Source organism: Meriones unguiculatus, chromosome 5, assembly GCF_030254825.1.
Source record: "Meriones unguiculatus strain TT.TT164.6M chromosome 5, Bangor_MerUng_6.1, whole genome shotgun sequence".
NCBI lineage: Eukaryota > Metazoa > Chordata > Mammalia > Rodentia > Muridae > Meriones > Meriones unguiculatus.
Genome location: NC_083353.1, coordinates 21,130,661 through 21,144,136, shown reverse-complemented (window position 1 = coordinate 21,144,136; position 13,476 = coordinate 21,130,661).

The window sequence follows — 13,476 nt, the reverse complement described above, 5'->3', positions numbered from 1 at the left end:
TAAAAGATCCACGGGCTCGTTTTATAATATTTTGGCCCTGGAAATTACATGGAATCCCCATTTTATGACTTATATTAATGGTGAAAGACTCCCAGGAGCCTATCTAGACGGGGAGACCCCGCTTCCCAAGGAACAGCGAGACCAGCCTTTGGATGCAAGCTGCAAGAGGTTTATTTTGATACACGGGTACCCGGGGCGACCAAGCCTATCGGAGGACTTGCGCGCCTCTCGGTTGGGGTGACGGGTTTTTATAGGGCTCGGGAGCAGGAGGCGCGGTTACAGATGCGAGAAGCATAGTTACAGGAGTCTGATTGGGTGGTTTGAACAAAGCCGTAGTTAAGTCACGTACCCAGAGCAGGGAAGGCAGACTGTGAGTCCAGTCATGTACCCGGAACCGGGAAGGCGGGAAGGCAGATTGTGAGCCGAGTCACGTACCCACCCGGAACCAGGAAGGCGGGAAAGAATGCAGTAGCTCTTCCCTCAGGGAACTTACTGCTATACCGCGCCTACTCTACATAGTGTTAACAATCGCTGCTTATCTTTTGGTCTCTCATTTCCCCCTTTCCTATGATCATTTGAAGACCCAATCTTGGGTCTTCCAGACATGACCCCTTGTATCTTATAGATTATTTTTTATAATGGGATCTGGGGTCCCTTCAGGGTGGATATAGGGGTAGTAAGCCAAGGAGATTACAGGATCTCTCTAGGCTTTTAGCCCAGTTGCTGCAATATTAGTGTCCATTTCAGCTAAGCAGATGTCCAAGACAATAGCTAATACCAGGGAGCCCCTTTTGACTTAGCATTTCAGCCTGCTAGGGGGGATTTGGGCGTAGATCCGTCTTCTGGAGCTTCTTCGAGCTGACCGTTGGACCATAGGCATCAGGGGCTAGGAAGGCTGAAATGCCAGTCAAAGGCTGGGCAATGGGGAAGTCCCAAGCATCTGGTTCGTTGATCCACCCAAAGAGGCAGGGAGCAATCATGGCAGTTTCCAGGAAGTCCAGATCTCAGCTTGCAGTCCACAGCTGATCCCGGACAGAGTTAAACAGGTGAAGATCTGCTGAGACAAATTCAGACTGGAGACAGGAGTTAAATTTTGTCTATTAAATGGGAAAGATCAGGGAAAATCTCATCTGCGATCCTTTTGAGCTATGCCAGATCCAGGTCACATCCTGAAACTCATATGAAATTTTAGTACACAAAAGGAAATATACATAATTTTAAATACTCAGAAAAGTAACATATCAGCAAATCAAACATTTTGAGAGTAACAGGTAAAACTGCATCCCACTGAATGAGTATCAGTTAGCTGTTTGTTTTATAACCTTTATACACAACCTAAGTGTGTCCACAGTAACATATTTTTTTTTGTGGGCATAGCTGTTTGTAATTAGTCACGAATGAAGCTTGGCCATTTTTATACACTCAGCATATACTTTTAGTTTTCACTTTTACTTTTATGTTTACACTGGAAATTTAGGCAGAAATACATTACTGGCTTTTAGTGCTAAACCCTGGATGCTTGGACTTTCCTTAACAAAGCAACTAGAAGGAATAGGTTTAGGATATTTCTGTGTCAAAATCTACCCCAGAAATGGCAGATATTAAGAATACCATACTAAAAGCTATGACTTTTGGGTCAGATACACACATTAAACAGATGTTTTTAAAATAATGAGAAGCACCTTTAGTCTATCTTTAGAAGCCAACAAAGGAAATTAAAATCTTAACCTGGTGACTGAATAATAAGCAGTTATTGCTCCATCAACTTATCAGAACTCTATTGATCAATGCCAAAACTCTGGACTTTTAAAATTTTATAACATAAGCACAACAGTAGCAAAGAGGGAGGAGAAATTTAAAATATTTCCCATTTTTAATCTGCTTTAAAATATTTTTTATCTCTTTATAATTTATAATTATATACCTAAAAAAAACTACTTAGACTCTCCAATCTTTTGTATTTATCAACCCTGAAACATTTTTTTAAACTAAATAATAACACTCTAGATTTTTACAACCTAAACTCCTATATTCTCAGACGCTATATAAGCTCCACTTATTTATCTTAAGACATGAGTCCTGTGAGCAAGGCAAACCTGTCTTTTTTTTCTAAATAAGGTATCTAGTACTCTGTGGTTCTAGCTAATGAGCTGATCAATGAGCTAACAGTCAATCTAATTGTCTTTTCTCTAGCTGCAAAGCTATCATAAGCTTAGCCTAGCCGTCAAGGTGTTCAGAGACCTGAGAAGGATAAATTATAAGCTAAATAAATACCAATCCATGTGCCAATCAAAATGACAGGGATGACTAGTTAGCCCATTACCTAGGCAGTGTCCCTGGCTCCTGTGTTTCAGCATCCTGAACAGACGCAGTTCTGCCAGGCACATAAGATGAGAGACTGTTTCTGTGGAGAAAGAAACGAGAGAATGGCCTCACCTCGCCCTTAGCAATGTGAAACATTGACTCCAGGTGTCCACAGTTTTGGCTGGGCCCTAACAGTGGGCCATTTGAGGCAGTATTGCCCAGTGGTTAGCATACCACAATTCAGAGTTGCAGTCATCTGTCGTTGTGCCCAAATCTTCTCGGAGACCTTGGGGGACCTACTGCCAGGATTGCGAAACTTCTTGTCACAATAAGCTTACACATGTTAAAATGCCTAATTCAGATTTCTGACAAGCTTGAAGGCCAGCATATCTGAGTTACTCTGTTTTTATCATCTGCTCTAAACTGTGTCCTATAAAACAGAATGCTATGATCTCTGATTCTAGCATATTTTTGAGATGCATGTCCTAGAAGTATATATTTTAAGACAAATAGACAAGAGACTAGGTAAGGCTCAACTGCAGTATTTAGCATGACTTTAAATCTGTTCTTTCTGAACTAAAATCAAAGCAAACCTTTTAATCGGATACAGTTTATAGAAAGGCTAGCTAATCTTGCTGCTCCTACCACTTGCATTAAAATTGAACATTAAAAAGCTTTGCATTTAGCACTAATGACTAAACATATCTCTGGACCAGCATGGCGGCTGGCCACGTGTAACTGAACTCAGCTGGAAGTCTTAAACAAATATGGCAGCCAAACTACAGCTTTAAGGGCTCTTCATTGCTGAACCATCATGGCGGCTGGCCATGCGCTAGCATTAGCACAGGCTGTGACTGACAATACTAAACATGGCCATTAGGTGCTGATGATACAGCAAACACTTCGGAGCTTCCATAATCCCCCACAACCAAAAGTTCCCAGTAATCGAACAAGCTTCAGAACCAACTGCATAACAGAACAATTTTAAACTGTAATTATTTTAGCCATACCAAACCTATCAGCTAGAATTTTTTCCTTAAAAGAGCATGAAAAACATTTTGTAATGAGGAATCACCAGCCTTTTAAATGAAGTATAACATTTTAAAATACAGTTTTTCTTTAAATCATATTAACTCTCTGGCTTTTTATAACACATCCACTAACCTTCTGCAACATGCTATATACATTTAGATTTCTAGCTTTTCTTTTCTGGCTTAACCAGACATACTTACTTTTTTGCTCTCTTTCTTGCTTTTTAGACAACATAAAAACTCTCACTAAAATCCTTTCCATTCTGACATGATCCTGAAACCCAGAGTCTACGTATGATTTGCTTTTTATAGGCAAAGCAAAAGCAAGTTACATTACTATAAAGAGGAGTTCTGAAACTGCCAAATTTTTTTTTAAAATAACTTTCCTGCATCTGATAACATAAAGGTAACAACCAAACTCTAAGGAACTTAGAACAAGCTTTAAGGAACTTGGTGAAACTTCCCCTTTTCTTTGTCTCAAGATAAAGAACAGGGTGTAAACATGTTTTTTATAAACAAAGCAGCTTATCAAACAAACAGCTCTCCATAAGATACATTTCAAAAACTGCAATTTTCTCAGTCATAGTCATACCCAAATGTCTGATAAACTTTAAACAATTTTTTAAAACCCGTTTTTGCAATATTAAAACAAAGTACCCCTTTTGTAGAAGTCACAAGGCATAAACATAATCTTTAAAATTAAAACCAGATTTTGAAACCAGAATTTACCAGTGCAAGCAATTTAATTTTTAAAACCAATACCAATTTAAAATAAGCTATCCTTTTAACCTAGAAGGAAATGAGAATTATTTGACCAAGGTTTTTTTTTTTCTTTTATCCATACCAAGATGGCGGTTACATTATAAAATCACATGGTGAAGTCAAGATGGCGGCGAGACACTGAGACACTTTAGATCACGTGGCAGCCTATACAATATGCGCTTATGGATCTAATAAGGCGCATAGGCACACATTTTAAACAAATTTCGTGAGGCCTTTCAGAACAGAAAAGAAAAGGTAGACAGACAAACAACACTCACTACACTTATGACAAAAATCAGGCAGACAGAAGACAACACAAACCGCGTGGTACGAGATCGGCGCCAAAGCAAAAACAAAAATTCAGATGGAGACCGTGTCGGAGGTCCGGTTCCTCCGTCTCCCAGATGAAGCACGTAGCCTTCTCTCAGGGGCATCGCCCCTGAAATCTGAAAACTCGGCTCGTGTTTCCAGACAGGAGGGAACCCAAGAAGGGTTACCTTTCAGACGGGGAAGCAAATGATTCCCCTACCAGGCACTCCTGAGACGTCTCCCAGGAGACAGGGAAAAGAAGTCCGAGCCCGTTGGCTCCTTTTAGTTTCCCTCTGATACAGATGACCTGGCCAAGTCCAGACCACAGGGGGACTCGAACCCCCTGGAAATGAACTCACACAAAAACAGACCGTTTAACACAACGATACACAAGACTCACAGAACAAAAAGGCGGCAGGTCTTACCTCCCGACGCTGGGTCGGTCGTCCCTGGGCGGGGGTCTCAGATCACGGTGGGACCTCCAAATGAAAGACTCCCAGGAGCCTATCTAGACGGGGAGACCCCGCTTCCCAAGGAACAGCGAGACCAGCCTTTGGATGCAAGTCTCAAGAGGTTTATTTTGATACACGGGTACCCGGGGCGACCAAGCCTATCCAAGGACTTGAGCGCCTCTCGGTTGGGGTGACGGGTTTTTATAGGGCTCGGGAGCAGGAGGCGCAGTTACAGAAGCAAGAAGCATAGTTACAGGGGTCTGATTGGGTGGTTTGAACAAAGCCGTAGTTAAGTCACGTACCCAGAACAGGGAAGGCAGAATGTGAGTCCAGTCACGTACCCGGAACCAGGAAGGCGGAAAGGCAGATTGTGAGCCGAGTCACGTACCCACCCGGAACCGGGAAGGCGGGAAAGAATGCAGTGAGGTAGCTCTTCCCTCAGGGAACTTACTGCTATACCGTGCCCACTGTACATAGTGTTAACAATCGCTGCTTATCTTTTGGTCTCTCATTGGAAGTTATACCAATTGTAGCAAAACACTTTAAGCAATGACTTATAACATGTTTGGTGGCTTTCCCTGTTAAGGGAGTTGCCATGATAAATCCTGAAAAAGCGTCAATTGTTACATGAACATATTTTAGTTTCCCAAATTCTGGGACATGAGTTACATCCATTTGCCACAAATGATTGGGAGTCAAACCTCTAGGATTTACACCATAATGAGGTACATTAAAATGTTTAGGGCAAGAGGAACATGATCAACATGATCTTACAATTTGTCTAGCAGCTTTTCTAGTAATAGTAAATTGTTTTCTTAAGCTCTTGCTATTTTGATGATGTAATGCATGAGCATTTTGAGCCAATTTTTGTTGAGTTAATCTAACTAAACGTGTGGCTAGATCTGTTAAATCATTTTTTAAAGTTAAAGGTCCAGGAACCCCTGAATGAGCTCTAATATGCCCTATGTAACAAGGCTTCATACAGCTCCAAATACTTTGTTGAATCTCTCTAAATAGATCTTGTATTTGTTTATTAGCTGTATTAACATATGTTACAGTCTCTAGGACTTGTAAAGCTTTAGCTATATAATGGCTATTAATATACAAGTTGAAAGAGGTAGAAGCCAAATTTTTAAAGACTGCAGCAACAGCTCTTTCTACAACTTGAGCTGAGGCTGGCAATGTTTGTAAAACAAAAGTTTGTCCCTCTAGTTCATAAACATCTTTTCCATTTGAAGATCCATCAGTGAATACTGTTGGAACTTGAGGTATTGGCTTTTGTTTAATTATTTTAGGAAATACAAAAGCATACTCATTGGCAAATCGAAGTAATTTATGTTTTGGATAATGATTATCAATACGTCCTAAATAATGAGCAAAAGCTATCGCCCAACAATCTACATTTTGAAATAACCAATCTACTTGCTGTTTGGTAAAAGGGACTCCAGTTAAGGAGGGCTCTCTACCAAAATATTTACAAGATTCTGTGCGAGCCATTTGAACTAAACTAGCCACTGCTTCATAATATGGTGTCAGAACTCGAACAGGAGACACAGGCAGGTGCAACCATAATAATGGTCCTTCTTGCCACAATACAGCAGTTGGAGTATGAACATTAGCCAAAATATATGCACCCCATTCTTTTGAATAATCAATATATTGAACATGCTGCTTTTCAATAGCTAATTCTATCTTTTGCAAAGCATTACAAGCTTTTTTGGTAAGTTCCCTTTTTGACAAAGGATTAGCCTCTCCTTTTAAAATGTCAAAAAGTGGTTTATGTGGATGAGTACTATTTTCTGTAATGTAGTACCCCAATCTTTGGCCTTTTCCCCATTTTCTCCTTTCTTTCTAACAGGTCTCAAGGCTGCTTAGCAAGCACTGTTAGGATTCTCATAAGCGAATTGTTTCAATAATAACAATCCAGACTTTTTATCATTTATAAGTCTGTTTGCTGCTTGCATTAATCTTGCCACAAAATCTTGAAATAACTCATCAGGTCCCTGACAGATTTTAGACAAATCCTCCACCTGTCTACCTGCTTGTGGAAGCTTATTCCAGGCCCTCCGGGCAGCAGTATTGACTTGAGCATAAATGGCCACATCAAAATCCAATTGCTGTCCTGTTTCCCTGTAGATTCCGTCTCCAGCAAGCATGTCATAAGTTCTAGGAATTTGCTGAGCTCGATTAAGTTCAGCTGTAGCTTGACAATGCTCTGCAAAATCTGACTTCCATAAGAAATTACCTCCTCCTGATAAGCATGTTCTTCCTAACTGTTTCCAGTCCCCTGGGCAGAGAGCCTCAGTAGACAGGGATTCCAGCAGAGCCAGGGTGAAAGGCGCTGTAGGTCCATATTGGGAGCATGCAGATTTTAATTCTCTTATCTGTTTAAAAGGTATAGGAGCATGGACTCTCACCATACTACCGTGTCCATCGGGTTGCTCCAGAACCGGAAAACTAAGACACTCAGATACGTCTTCTCCATTCTGCCTGCCTTCTTGTAAAGAAGCTTGTAAAGCAGATACAGATGTTCGTACAGTGGACAAAGGGAAAGGTTCCCTTGCCTTCTGGGCCATTGAAACTGTAGTATTCCCAGGAGGAGGGCCTAAGCCTTCCACCAATGATGGAGTTGGAGTGGGAGATTGGGCTTCATTTTCCCTAGTAGTTAATGCTCCAATTTTTCTGTTTGTTTCCTCTAAGCCATACTCCAGTCTTTTAATTTCTTTTTGCCAAGGCTTATGTTTTTAACATGTATAGCCTGAATTGGAGGGTATCTCTCAGAATAGTGCTGATCTGGTTCTTCCTCCAACTCTGCAACCTCATTAGGTTGCAAGTCTTCCTCAAAGTCTCCTTCTGGCAAGAAATTATTGTCATCAGAAGGGCAATACAACTCCTCTGGAGAGGCTGATGGTATAATATCATTTTCTCTTGAAGCCTGCCATCTTTCTAACCTCCTTTTCTCTGAGCCTGAACGTTTAGCTTTCTCAGTTTCCTGTTGCTTATACAGACTACCTTTAATTAAGTTCCATAAAGAAAACACTAGGCTAATGCCTTCTCCCATTTTTATTCTAGGATTTACTCACTGCACCCCTTCTATTTAATGCGAGCTCGCAAGCCAAACACAGCGGTATCCTTCACTGAATCCCTGTATCTCAAGCCACACATTCCAGCGCCAATCTGCCAGGGACATCTGGGCAGAGTTGAACGGTTCTTGAGTTGGGAGTGAGGATTAAAATTAATAAAATAAACACACAGCACACAGGTAACTTTTTAAAGGTCCAGACTCGACAGCCATAGCAAAAGGCAGGTTGCTTGCAGCAAGCAGTGCCAGCAGCAAGTCTCAAGACTCTGCCTCCTCCTCTGCCTCCAGCCTTCTGACCCCTTTATTTTTTGAGTAGTTACTTTTAGCCAGTAAAACATCTCAGAACAATAGGTTAATTTGCACAAGGAGCCTGAGGAAGAGGTGTAACCCTCACAAGCTATCCCACCTCTTGTCATAAACAAAGGGAGATGGACTTGCAAGTTCTCTTCTGGCATTAGTAAAGGCCTCCTAAAAGCCATCTCTCTGCCGGGATTTAAATATCAAAGCAGGCTGTTGAGTCACAGAGCTCCCGATAATTGATTTTGATAGATAATAGTGACCAAATAACATTAGTTCATTTTATTGTGGAGTTGGTGGTGTTACTGTGTTTTAATGCTTTTTTTCCTCTTAATTTTTTGTTGTGAAGTTATCTATATCCTGTGTTTTCTTGGGTGTAGTTGATTGTGCTGGATTGGAGGTTTCCTTCAATTATCTTCTGTAGGGTTTTGTTGCTGTGTAGATATTGTTTAAATTTAGTTTTGTCACAGAATATATTCTTTTCTTCAGCTATGTTGATTAAAACTTTACTGTGTATAGTACTCTGGGTTGGTATCTGGGGTCTCTTAGAGTCTGCATGACATCTGCCCAGGCCTTTCTGGCTTTCATAGTTTCTGTTAAGTCTGGCATGATTTTTTAAAATTCTTTATTAATTACACTTTATTCACTTTGTATCCCCACTGTGGTTCCCTCCCTCCTCCCATTCCAATCCTTCTCTTCCTCCACCCTCTTCATGCATGCACCTTGCCATGTCTTCTGATAGGGGAGGTCTTCTCTTCCTTCCTTCTGATCCTATTCAATTAGGTCTCATCAGGAGTGGCTGCAGTGTCTTTTTCTGGTATGATAGGTATACCTTTATATGTTACTTGGCCTTTTCCCCTTGCTGATTTTAATATTTTTTGTTTGTTCTGTAGGTTTAGTGTTTTGACTCTGATGTGAGGTTAAGAGTTCCTTGCCTAGTCTAGTCTATTTGGTGTTGTGTTTGTCTCTTTTATGTTAATGGACATCTCATTCTTTAAGTTGAGAAAATTTTATTCTATGTTTTTCTTGAAAATTATCCTGGACTTTGGAGTCAGGAATCTTATTTTTTGTATATTATTCTTAATTTTGGTTTTTCCTGAGTGAGGTATCCCAGAAGCAGAAAGAAACACAGTGTATATACTCACTCATAAGTGGATATTAGATATATAATATAGGATAAACCTACTAAAGTCTGTACACCTAAAGAAACCAATCAAGACGGAGGACGCTGACTAAAATGCTCGTTCCCCATTCAGAAAGACAAAGAAGATGGACATCAGAAAAGGAGAAAACCAGGGAACAGGACAAGAGCCTGCCACAGAGGGTCTCTGAAAGGCTCTATCCTTCAGGGTATCAAAGCAGATGCTGAGACTTATGGCCAACCTTTGTGTAGAGTGCAAGGAATCTTATGAAAAAAGTGGGAAATAGTAACTCCTGAAGAGGAGAGGGGCTCTACAAGGAGAGCAACAAAACCAAAAAATCTGGGCACAGGAGTCTTTTCTGAGACTGGTACTCCAACCAAGGACCATGCATGGAGATAACTTGGAATGCCTGCACAGATGTAGCCCATGGCAGTTCAGTGTCCAAGAGGCTTCCATAATAATGGGAACAGGGACTGTCTGATAGGAACTGATTTGCCTGCTCTTTGATCACCTCCTCCTGAGAAGGGAGCAGCCTTACCAGACCACAGAGAAAGATAATGCATCCACACCTGATGAGACCTGATAGACTAAGATCAGGAGCAAGAAGAGGAAGACGTCCTGTATCAGTGGACTTGGGGAGGGGCATGCATGGAGAAGGGGGAGGGATGGTGGGACTAGGAGGGGAGGAGAGAGGGATTAATGGGGGGGATACAAGGTAAATAAAGTGTAATTAATTTAAAAAATTGTCTTTTCATGGCACCCTTGATTTCTTGGATGTTTTGTGATTGGGACTTTTCTGATTTTACTGGTTTGCCTGGATTCCACTGTCAGACCCACTGAACAGGGGCTTCCATGTTTAGAATGCTGTTTTAAGGATCCCTATCTTGCCCATAGTGGGTGTGAGGGTAGGAGGGATCAGATGTCTGGCTGCTATCACAGAGAGACCCTGGATCTGGGGCTCTGCAATCACTTACTTAAAGGTTCACAGAGGATCCCCCTGTTCTCTACTCTCAGATTTGGGTCTGCAGGGGCAAATGAGAGCATAGAAGATCCATGGGCTCATTGGTGTCCACTGTTTTGTCATCAGACAGGGAGGTCTGTACTTGGGGTAGCTGCCTCTGCAGTCTCAGTCACCAAGCACAGAGGTTCATGCTTGGAGGATCAGCTGCCCTGCCATAGCCAGAGCTGCGGGAGGCCCATCTGTGCCATTCATGGAGTTTCAGAGCTAGGAAGAGGTTTGTGCTTGAAATAGGTGCAGTCCTGCCACAGCTACAGCCCTGGAAGGCCTGCCTGTGCCATTTCAGCGATTCAGTCACTGAGCATGGAAGATCATTGTGCTTGGGGGAATCACAGAGGCTTCAGCTGAGCAGGGAGGTCCTTCTTTGGGGCCCAGGCCACTGCAGGCTGCCTCTTCCCAGCAGGGAGACCTGTTCTTGGGGCAAGGGGAAGTGCAGTGGGCTTGAATATTCACCACCCTCAGTCCCTGGAGATGTCCATGAGTTACCTGGATCCAAACTGGCCCAGTTCAGGAGTTGTCCCCTCTCCACCAGGAAGCCTCAAATGTGGATGTTCTCACTTTAGCTGCCTCTCTGCTCACCAATTTAGTAGTTCTGGATCCTCTGCTCATCAGATACTGTGTGTGCTATTCTTGGCATAACTGGACCTCTCCTATAGCTTATACATTGAATACAGTTTTGGATACATAGCAACACACTTTCCCAAACTCATAGAATTATATACTTTACAAGGTGGTTTGATTTTTAGTATGACATAAAGGTACATACCTGTAACCCCAAATTTGAGGAGCTGAGCAGGAGAATGCATGTTTGATGCCAGCCTGGGTTACAAAATAGTATCCTATCTGATTTCTACCCTATTATCTCAGAAAAAAATATTTTAAAAAGGTGATTAAATATGAAAGTGAACTCTGGAGGACAATTCAAAAAAGTTACTATGTTAAGTCATAAATTTCTTATGGGGGTATTTTCAGCTTCCAGGTTTATTAGAGACCTTCCTCGTATGAAATTTGAAGATAATTTTTACTTGAGACATTGCATAGGAGATGCTCAGTGGGCACTACTCTACATAACAATTATGGGGTTTCTGATCCTTGGGACAAGACAACAGACTCAGTCCAGTTATAATCAAAATATTTATTGATTGCTGCTAGCAGGATAACAATCTCCAAGACAACTTTGTGGTTGCTGTGTGAAGGGGGCTGTGTGAGGAAATTATTTTTCAATGAGAGAAACACAAGAAGACCTTGAGTGTCTGCGCAAGCTAACCAGTAGACGGCTGCCAAGATTAGGAAGTCAAGGCAACATTAAAACAGTCCTTGACTATGTGCATGAGCAGGTTACAGAAACCAAAATGTAGTAAGTCATATCATAATAAGTAGATGATAAAGTCTGTACATTTTGTCAGTGGGGGAGGTCCAAAGAGTCAGGGTTATGGGGAACTTATCTTCTAGGGACTCTAGTCAGAGAAAAACAGCCAATGGGTACTGAGATGGATGTCAGCATAAAATGGAGTTTCTTTAGCCATCTCAATAATTTCATGGAAAATATAAAAGAATTTGTGTGATTTGAATGAGACAACCCCTCCCCAGCAGGCTCATATGTTTGAATTGCCTTGTTTTACACTTGGTGGACTGTTTAGGAAGGATTAGGAGGTGTGACTTTGTTGGAGAGGTGTGGCCTTGTTGGAAGAGATGTGCCATTTGGATTGGGTTTTGCAGTTTCAAAAACCCACTGTCATACCCAGAGTGTCTCTCTTGGCCTGCTGACTGTGGATCAGATCATATCCTTAACAACCTTTCCTGCCTGCCTGCCACCATGCTCTGGCCATGATGGCCATGGACTAACCCTCTGAAACTCTGAGCAAGTCCTCAACAAAATGCTTTCTTTTATATGCTGCCTTGACCATGAGGTTTCATCAGAGTATTAGCAACCCTATCTAATTCAGCTTTATCAACATAGTTCTTTGTTATTTACATAGTGATCATGAGCAGAGTCAGACAGCTAGCCAGGCTGATGTGTGCTTTGGGAGCATACAGACCAGGCTGCATGATAGCAAAAATGACCTCTTAGGAACCAATCTTGGCAAATTTACACAGTCAAGATCATACTGTAGGCTTGTGTGTTCTTAAGCACCTTGATACAGCTTTTAGACTGGAATGGACTCATCTGCATGCCACCCACATGCTAATATCCTTATTCACACCCAGAAACCTAATGAGGAGAATGTTTTCAGTAGCATTTTCTGACCAGCATGAATTTCTAGATGTAGGAGGCCATGGATGATGAATAAAACCACAATTCAGGCACTGGATTAGAATCTTGATTGTGCACCTTTTGAATTGTGTGTGACATTAGGCAAATTCCATATCTTCCCCAACCCTCAATTTCCTGCCAAGAAGTTTGCTTTGGTTGCAAAGCTTCAAGGGGTACCCCAAATTCAAAATTCAGATAATGCTATTTAATATAATATTAAAAGATAATTTAGTGTTTTACTTTGTGAATAAGGAAATGTTGGCTAAGGACTTTTTTTAAATTAAAACTTTTATTTCCATGACATACACAGAACCCCTAGAGGCCAAATAAGGAAAACAGACCAAACTCAAACACTATGAAATCATAAACAAAACTATATTTAATATAATGTCAAGCTATGTAATTCACACTTGGTATATTTATTACAACAATCATTATACCCTTAGTAAAATCATTTTTTTCAAGTCTCAATTTTTAAATGATTTACAACTCATTCTTTAAAATAGAGTGAAAAGCTATGACAAAAAGAAGACCAACGTTTAGCACATTGTCAAAATCAATGTTCTTTTGTTAGAAACGGCTGACATCTGTCAGTAGTAACCTTATGGAGACAGCTGGTGTGACCATCCTGTCCTGCACTGTTGTTGACAGTAAGGCTCTGGTCTCTGCTGTGGGCAGATGTTACCCCATGATCATCCATGCCACTGATTCTATCTACTGTTACTTGGCCATCCTCATTTGTTATCCCTACCACTAAACTGTCTGTTGTCTTACAGCCAGTTGCCTCTATTTCTTTGTTGACCAGCAGCTCTGCTATTCCATTCA